This window comes from Pseudorca crassidens, chromosome 10, assembly GCF_039906515.1.
Source record: "Pseudorca crassidens isolate mPseCra1 chromosome 10, mPseCra1.hap1, whole genome shotgun sequence".
Classification (NCBI taxonomy): Eukaryota; Metazoa; Chordata; class Mammalia; order Artiodactyla; family Delphinidae; genus Pseudorca; species Pseudorca crassidens.
The window spans coordinates 73,533,832-73,543,592 of record NC_090305.1 but is presented as its reverse complement, the minus strand read 5'-3'; positions in this window follow the sequence as shown (position 1 = coordinate 73,543,592).

Here is a 9,761-nt window from a genome sequence, read left to right as displayed (position 1 = left end):
CACTTTGCCCTAGTCATTAAACTGACTTCAGAGACAAAGGCCCAAGGCCTTCCATCTGTTTAGTTTGTATAAAGACAGTCAAGTGATGCTGAGCACTGGGGATACCGTGTGTTTATATTAGGAGTAACGAACTGAAAGCCGGGCATCTAATCCTTTCCCTAGCCAGGAGGTACTTCCAACATTTTAAAAGTCTTTTATAAAGAGTAATAGAACTTTATAAGCATATTGGTCCTTTCATCTCCCAGAAAGTATATGCAAGGCATAATTCAGACCTTTACATTAAATCATATTAAGCCTAATTTGGTTCTTCAGTTCAACAAAGAGCCTGGGGGTCTTTAGGAAGTTGTAAGAGTCATAGACGTTAAAGAACCTGCCGGTTTAAACAAACATGCATCTTTCCCATATGATAATTAATGTGTTGAATGTACTGCCTGGGGGGTCCTGCTGACATACTGAAGGGTGGGTAGTTCCAGCAACAAAGGGGTGTAAGGGGAAGAGCACACCTAGCTGATTGTCTCCCACTGGATTTCCATATTTCTAGAAGAGCTCATCTTCCTTCTTTTAAATTTCTAGGCAGTGGTCATGCTGAGGCTGCTTTTGGTGAGCCAAGGGTATAGGACAACTGATGGCCCTCAAGTTGTCAACTGGCTTGCTCCAGGGAACTGACATTTGATTCTTAAACCAGGATGCTTGCTTTCGTAATTTGCAAATCTGGGATCTCAGATGATAGTGAGGATTCAATTCTTTAAAATAATTTCATGGCATAAACCTCACCAACAGATATATCACATGTGGTTCAGTAGGCATGGGCTCTGGTCATAGCTCTGGCTGTAAATCCCAGCACTCCCATTACCTAGTCTGGGACGAGTAGCTTAGCCTCTCCAAGCCTCAATTTCCTAATCTCTGAGGCAAGGGAGATGGGAATACTCATCCAGCCTACCTCACAGAGTGGAGACAAATGAGATCATGAGTGTGGAAATACTTTGTGAACTGTAAAAAGCTATGTATCATGACGACAGTGCCCAGTTCTGTTGTTTTGCCAGCTTCTTATGCAGTCAGGTAGCTTCACGTCTCAGAGACTAGAGAGTGAGTAGCCATGAATGCATCACACGGATGCTCAGAGCTAAGGCTGGGAGCCCTCAAGAAATGTCTCTGAGTATATTGTAAACCTAAGTCCCACCCGTTGTTCGAAGTCATCATTCGCTTTCCAAAGCAGCAAACTCCTAGGACAATGTGCCTTGTTGGATGACCTAGCGCTTTGTTGCAGTAACTATTGGTCAGGTCCACAAAAGCTGGCTGCTCCTCTGGGACAGGGAAATCTTTACAGAGAGATTTTGTTGGCTAATGGGATCTTCTGAAGGGGTCTTGGACAGCAGCCACCCTCCTCTGCCTCCCTTTCCCAGGCTGACTCTGCCTCTATCAGCATGAAGAGTGGAGAATTAATTGGGCTTATATCATCCACAAGTTAGCTTAGCTGTTGGAATCATCTCTCTAGTGCACATATTCCCGAACACAAGTGAGGGCTGCCATTTGCTTTTCCAGTAAGGTCATCTTCCCTGTCTACAGCTTTGATTTGTAGCTAACCAGGACTCTCACCACAGGCTGCAAGGTAGCAGAGAAAATAGCCTTTCATCCAGGAGTGACAGGCCAACTTTAGGCCTTCCTTCCCCTTTCTCCGTTCTGTTCTCTTGGGCTATGATCTCTACTTGGGCTGGACTCTTAAGCCTCAAACGTAGGCACCTCTCGGCCCTGAAATGTTCTTCCCCGTGCTGGCCAGGGAATGCATTTTCCTTTACGGCTCATTTTGAAGCTTTGTTTTACATGTGGTGTGGCTCACAGAAAGCTTTTCTTTCATTGACAGGGCTGCCTGTGACTCTCAAATAAAAACACAGGATTTGAACAAAAGGGATGGTCAGCCATGGAACCTCTGGTAGCACCATATTCAGAAACCCAAGTGTGCCCGAACAAGGACCATAAAGCTCATGACATCAGGAACCTGAAAAGCTCCATGCTGACCTTGCAATTCCAGGTCCCATGTAGGAGGGGAGATTTATTACCTTCCTACTAAATGCCAAGTTATGCTAATTAATGCTTATCAGCTTCACCATTACCCTACCCAGTGGGCACTCTCCATCCCACTTTTGAGGTGGGGAGGTTAAAGCCCAGAGAAGTGAAGCAATTCACCTAAGAACACACAGCCAAGAAATCAAAAACAGATGGGCAGTGCCTCACAACCTCTACCCTATACAGCTCACAGATATTGCTGGGCTGTTCACTTATTCAGTCAGTTCACAGCCACTGAGCACTCTATGCTGGCGCACTTCCACCTCCTGGGGTATGTACAGTGCTGGACAAAAGAGACCAGGTTCCTGCAGAAATGAACAAACAACGACACGTGCAGACAATTCCAGGTGCTGGCTGGGACTTCAAGGCCTCTACAGTGAGGTGATTTGATAGGAAAGAACGGCAGTGTGGACCAACCCCTTCAGCCAAGGTGGTCAAAGGTGCCCCTGAGAGGGAACAGAGATCTGAGCCCAAGGGTGAGAAGTCAGCCATGCCACCGTCTGCAGAAAAAGCCCAGAGCAGAGGCTCTGAGGATGGACAGGAGCAGAAAGAAGGTATGTGGGCCAGCCATGGTAAGCAGGGCCCCAGTGGGAAGCTATATTTGGAAATGTGAGCAGGGGCCCCACCATGCTCTTGCAGTCTACAATAAGGTGCTTGCATCCTCTTCTGAGTGGGATAGGACACCATCTCAGGGTTTGGGGTGGAAGACTTATCTCTTGTTCTAAAGAGATCATGCTAATCTCGGTAGGCATTATGGCTCTAGGCAAGCAAGAGGGGAATAGGAAGACCAGTAAGAGATTTGGCAAACACCATGACCAAAGATTTATATCTTATTTATACCTAATTTAATTAGTTTCATATTGTGAAATGTTTTTCCTTTTTCCATGGCTATGTGAGTAGAAGAGACTGATAGTTTAAACCAATCAAGGCTTGCTCCTGGAGTTTAGAGTTGTATCAATTCCCCATGAGCTACTTGGCTGACAATGGGAAAGAAGTGGTTTCCCAAGGAGAAATTAGGATATTGTTTTAATAGAAAAAGGTGAATGAATATTGAACAAAAAGATAAACTAGGGGTATGTTGCATTAGGATAGACAGAGATACTACTCTCACGGAGCTTACAGTATTAAAAAAAAGCTTTAATGCCAAAGAGCATGGACTAGCTTGTTAATGGCTGTAGCTCCAGCACCTAGAAGGTCTTCAATAAAAATGATGGAAGGATTAGAAGACTAGGAAATTACAAAAAATATATATATATCAAAAAAGTATTCATAATTCCATAGTCCAAAGATAATCTTACTCTTAAAATGTTGGGATCATACCTTCTTTTTTTTTCTTCCTATGTAAAGATGCTTATAGTTATTTATACTTGGCAATATAATGTTTACTCATACTTTTTATCTTGCTTTTATTTTTCCACTTAATATTATACCATATACATATCTCAAGTGATGAAAATCATTTGAAAACACAATATTTAACAACTGTGTAACATTCAATTGTAAGGATTTTGTGTAATTTATTTAATCAATATTTGACTAAGAGGTATTTAGTTTGTTTCTAAAGTTTCACTATGATAAATAATGCTGCAAAGAACACATACCTACTAAATCTGTGTGCATGTGTGTTTAATAAATGATGAGTAATAGGTATACATTTTTGTGAGCATTCACAGCCTTGCCTTCACCGTGAATTCTAAGGTTTTCGCTGTTTGATTTACTTTGCTTGTGAGGATAATGGATAGAGAAAAGAATTGGAAGAAGAGAAAAGAGCTAAATTAATTTTTTTTTAATCTAACTTCTGTAAAAATTAACCTAAAAAAAAGATAAGTGGCTACTCAAGAGGGAAAGTTGGGAGGAGCTGGCTGAAGAATGGAGACGTTGGTTTTTAGAGAAGATTTGGGTGTGAGCAGCTAAGGTGATGCCTAAGACTTTAGAAGATGGATGGCCAAAGAGGATTCATAGTTTTGTTGTGTATTGCATAGTACAATTTCCCCTTTGCCATCTCTCCAAAAGGCTTCAAAAAAGCAACACACTACAACTCAGAGTTTCTGGAGTTGAGCTTATTTTTCTTTTGGAAGCCTGAATTTGACTGGGGATGAGTAAAAGATGAGAAATCACCCTCTCTGGACCCACCTTTTTTAGTCTGATTTCAGTTTGGTATTGCAAGAAGGGTGAAGAAGGGTCTCCCGCTAGCAGAAAATAAAAGTGTGTTGTGTGCTCTTTTGCTAAAAACTCTTTTAACATTTTGGGAAAGCAAACGTCCATGTGAATTTCTTCCCAGGCATTCTGGTGTGGAGGATGGATTTTATTGACGGGTGGCAAACTCTAAACTAGGGCATCGTTTGTTTCTTGTAGGTCTCGCTCATCCTGGTTTGGGCCAAGATCAAGAAGGAATGTCGAGAACATATTATGGCTTCCATAGTTGATCTGAACCTGGACTGCACTGCCTTACTACTTGGGTTCAACTATTTTTACTTCCTGGGGACAGTCTGGATGGTTTTGGTAAGAAGAACCACATCAAGGCAGCTTTGCAGAGACTTTTCCAAGAATACAATATGGATATATTTTACCTACTGTTCCCACAGTAAGGATGGAGGAGGAGGGCTATGGGGAAAGTCTCTACCTGCTCTTCCAAGAGCTCAGGAACATCTTATCCTGAGCGTGCTGGTGATGAGGAATCCAGCACATGCTCTGAAACAAAGGGAGCCGCAGAGGTATCCTGAAAGAGTTTGCCTTGATTTTTCTATCATTTCCATCACCTGCTCTCTGGGAAACTCCAACACACCCCAAAAGCCCAATGACACCAACATATCCTCCTGTTTTGGTAAAAGGCCAAGCAAGACAATATGCTCCATTTTGCCGCCTACGATGTCTGAGTCATTAGACCTTTTTCTAAAGTAAAACCCAATTAGCAATGTATGCCCCCTTCTAACCTGAAAAAGCTTCATCTCAAGGCTTCCACTTGAGACAAAATGCTTTGGTGCTCCTGGAGCTCTTAGCCAGGACTGTTCTTCCTGAGACTGCTTCTGAGCCTTGCTTGCCACTAAGTGCTTCTTGTAAAATATGGTAAACGTAGGGCCTCAGAAATGCTTTCCTTGGGGGAGGGAAGAAAAAAGTGTTGTGCAAGATAGACAGCTGAGCACACATAATGACTGCCATATGTCACAGGATTTCAAGCCTTTAAAATGGACTTGGGCAGTACTTTGCTAAGTGTTCCCATAAAACAATGGCTTTTATAGGTTTCTGGGGTCTTAGCAATGGAAAACGGATTCCTGATCTTTCTGTATCTCGTTTAGTTTTACCATTCCTTTGTTTCAAGGACTTCGGGACTATCTCCCTTTGGCACCAAGCAGAATCTGATCTGGATCATCCAGTAATGGTCCGTGAGTTACAAGGAAGCATTTTTCTCATGATATTCCCAATTTTAGTTAGCCTTTAAAATGTAGAGAAAATTGCCCTTTTAAGTAAACCTTAGAGTCCTGGGAGAAAGACTGATGAAAATTCATGAGCAAATGAACCGTTTATCTGGCTTCCCGTGTCTCTTTTCTCCTTCAGTGGGAAAATAAAGTGACTAATTTGACAATAAGGCAAAAATACTTAGGTAGGGGGAATGTACATAAATTAATAACTTCCTTTGTATCTAATTCTTAATCCTGGAAAATTCCTCATGAAGGCTTCCCCACAATCTAAAATGTCTCAGTTGGCTTCTGTATCTTAGAAAGAAGCAAAGGTTCCTTCAATGGCCCCAAGGAAGAGGTTTAAGGTCTTCAGATCGGGGAAACCGGGCACACGGAGTGCCTCCAAGCTCTCTCCACGTACCTCTTTGCACATTGTAAAGTGTTGTTTTCCACCTAACAAAGACTAAGACAGTTTTTGTGTGTGTAAAGGAGAATCGACAAAGTCCTTGTTCTCCTGAAACATATGTCCTGGACTCAGAAACAGAAATCAGAAAGTAGACAGGTCAGATATCTATCTCCTTTATTAAGTGCTATTAAGGAGATAAATAGAAGGTCGTGTAAAAGGGTGATTCAAGGGTGAAGTGGAGGGGTCAGTGGAGGTACCTTCCAGAAGCTCATATTGAACTGACACCTGAAAAGTGAGTTAGCCATGGGAGCAAACTCTAGATAATATTAAAGGATTCAAGGTACCTGAGCCCAGAATGGATCTTTGTGTCTGAGATTTGGAAAATCAGATGCCAATAATGAGAGGTGTCAAAATTATGAGTTTGCATATGGAAGCAAAGGCATAGCACAAAAATACCATTTAAAATTGTCCCCTCTTATAGAGCTCTCTCTGTTTAACATCAGCTCCTGTCCCAACCCAATGGGTCAACATCATTGTTGGTCTGTCTCATGTTGATTGTGTAATGTAAACACTGGACAACATAAAGCAAATACAAGGCAAATTGACTGCAAAATGAAATTTCAAACTTTGCAAAGGATGCAAAATTTCTTGGAGTCCTGGGAAGTTGAAGAATCAAGTTAGCTATACCCAAAGCCGTGGACCAAGGAGGATTGGGCAGAGTTAAACCAAAAGAGAAAATCAACCACGTTGAGGATGTAATTGGAGCATTAAATGAGAATGATTTGAATATCAAACAGTAAGAGAAATCAGAAAATTTGTAAAACCCTTGAATAATTTTGAAGGAGATAGACACTTTACGACAGTGTTACACAAGTTCAAGAAAAGTTGAATTTTTCTATTATACAATTCCGTCAGAACAACTGAAAAGAAATATTCAATTCATATTATATATTTTCTAAGAGGGTAGAGTTTTAATCTTACCCTCTATTTTGATCTATTTTGTTGAAAATGAAATAAAATAAGCTTCTTTTCATGACTGCTATCTTTGTTTCAAAGCCTCAAGTAACTGTTTTTTTACAGTTTATTTTCAAAATTTAGTCCCTACTTTTGATGGATTTATGTTAAGTAGTATTTTTCCAGCACCAATTATCTTCAGATAATGAAGACCTCCTGTGCACAGTTAGGAATGTGCTGTCTCTGCATATTAAGATGACAGCTCTGAGTCACTCACCAATGCCCGAGTACCTTGAGTTACTTCTTGAAGAAGGAGATGACTTTCTTAAATATTCATATTCTCCTCTGATCCTTCACCCTGTGTGAGGAGCTGTCTGGGAAAGGAAGAAAGCTGGGTCTAAGATCACTGGCTTCAGCCAAGTGAGTTAATCCGCCATAGTCCAACCAGAAAAGGAAAGCACTTACCCCCAGGGGAGGGATATTTCTGCTTAGCAAGAGCTTTCAGAAACTACATTTAAAATGTCCTTGTCCTAGGAATTTTCAGATGTCTGGATAATATTGTAAAGACTTCCCAGATAGAAGATATACCCCATTCAGGAATGACAAGTATGATACAAGTACTTGAAATTCCTTCCCACACTGCCTTTGAGAATGTCTGCGGACACCTCTTCAGAAACTTCCACAGGCAGAGCCAAGAGCTTAGAACATGATGTCCAAGAGACCTGAGACCATATACAAGTTTCTCTCCTTCCTACTTGTGTGATCTTGGACAAACAGACTTACCAACTCATTTATCTCAGCTATGAAGTTGGGCATAGCAACACTAACCCCCTTATAAGGCAGACGTAAGAATTAAGGTGGGCAGTGCATAGAGTGCTTAGCATTCTGCCTGGTCGGGGTAAGTCCACAATACATGTTCTCTAGTGGTAGTAAAGCAACAATACCTGGAAAGAAGTTACACCTGATAATTCTAAACTCAGTATCACATTTTGAAAAGTGAAGGTATAAAACCCCTGTAAGGATTTTGTGCTCACAGTAGCTTCTTCTCAGCTTATATTGCAGATCATGGAGCACGTTATGTACCAAAGCAATGCATTTCAACTTTATCCCATAGGTTAGAAAAGCCTTGGAAAAGTTTTAATTAATGGTAAAAAAAAAAGAAGAAGAACTAATTATAATAATAAGATTAGCTAACATTTACTGAATGCTTATCATATCCCAGCCACTGTTTATAGCATTTCACAGATAATAATTCATTTAATTCTCACACAACCCTATGAAGCAGGGACTATTATCATTCCCTATTTTACATATGAGAAATTGAGAAACAGAGGTTAAATGGAAGAGCCAGGATTTGAACTAAGAAAGTATGATTTCAGAGACAGTGATTGTAACCATTAGTATCCCATGGGAGTGTCATCATTTTTTTTGCATTTAGAAGGGCCAAACTGGAAGGCAAGGACATGGATTTGGCTGTTGAAAGAGTCCAGAAGAGACATGATGAAAACATGATCCAGACTTTGATAGTAGATGATCAGGATTTCAAACACCTGGCTGCAAGCAGAAATGAAACATTACTTGGTGCAGGAGAGGACCTGAGATGGGTGATGAGAAAGAAGATTTAAGAAGTTACTTTCTGCCTTGGTTGACCAGTTGGCTGAAGAGAAAAGACTTACAAAGAAGTAGATCTGGGATAAGAGAAAAGAGGATACAAAGTTCAGTTATGGACAGCACACAAGAGGTCTGAAATTCTTGGAAACATCCACAGAGAAACGTGGAAGCATTTTGTAAGCCAGACAGATGCCAGAAATTTAAGAGAAAGCAACATAGTTTACCATTAAAAAAAAATCAAGACAACCCAGAGATTGTGAGAAAATATTTGCAAATTATGTATCTGAGAAGGGATTTGTATCCAGGATATATAAAGTACTGCTACAATTCAACAACGAAAAGAAAAACAGTACAATTTAAAAAATGAGCAAAGGATCTGAATACACATTTCTCCAAAGAAAATATACAAATGGCCAATAAACACATGAAAAGATGCTCAACATCATTAGCCATCAGGCAACAGCAAATCAAAGCCATCATGAGATACTATTTCACATCTACTAGAATGGCTACAATAATAATAAAAAAAGATAATAAGTATTGGCAAGGATATGGAGAAATTGGATTACTCATACAATGCTGGTGGGAATGTAAAATAGTGCAGCCACTTTGAAAAACAGTTTGGCAGTCCCTCAAAATATTAAATGTGGTATTACTGTATGATCTAGCAATTCCACTCATAAGTATCTACCCAAGGAAAATGAAAATATATGCCCACACAAAAGTTAAATACAAATGTGCATAGCAGCACTGTTCATAATAGTCAAAATGCAGAAAAGACCCAAATGTCCATGAACAGATGAATAAATAAATGTGGCCAAAAAAAAATAAATAAATGTGGCCAAGTCACATTTGGAATATTATTCACCAATAAAAAGGAAAGAAGTACTGACACAGGCTATGACATTAATGAACCTCAGGAACTTTATGCTAAGTGAAAGAAGCCAGACACAAAAGATCACATATGATTCCATTTATATGAGATAATCAGAATAGACAAATCTATAGAGACAAAAAGTAGACTAGGGCTTCCCTGGTGGTGCAGTGGTTGACAGTCCGCCTGCTGATGCAGGGGACACAGGTTCGTGCCCCGGTCCGGGAAGATCCCACATGCCGCGGAGCGGCTAGGCCCGTGAGCCATGGCCGCTGAGCCTGCGTGTCTGGAGCCTGTGCTCTGCGACGGGAGAGGCCGCAACAGTGAGAGGCCACGTACCGCAAAAAAAAAAAAAAAAAAAAAAGTAGACTAGTGGGTGCCTAGGGATGCGGTCAGAAAGAGGAGAAAATGGAAGTGACTGCTAATGAGTCTGAGATTTCCTTTGGGGTGATTT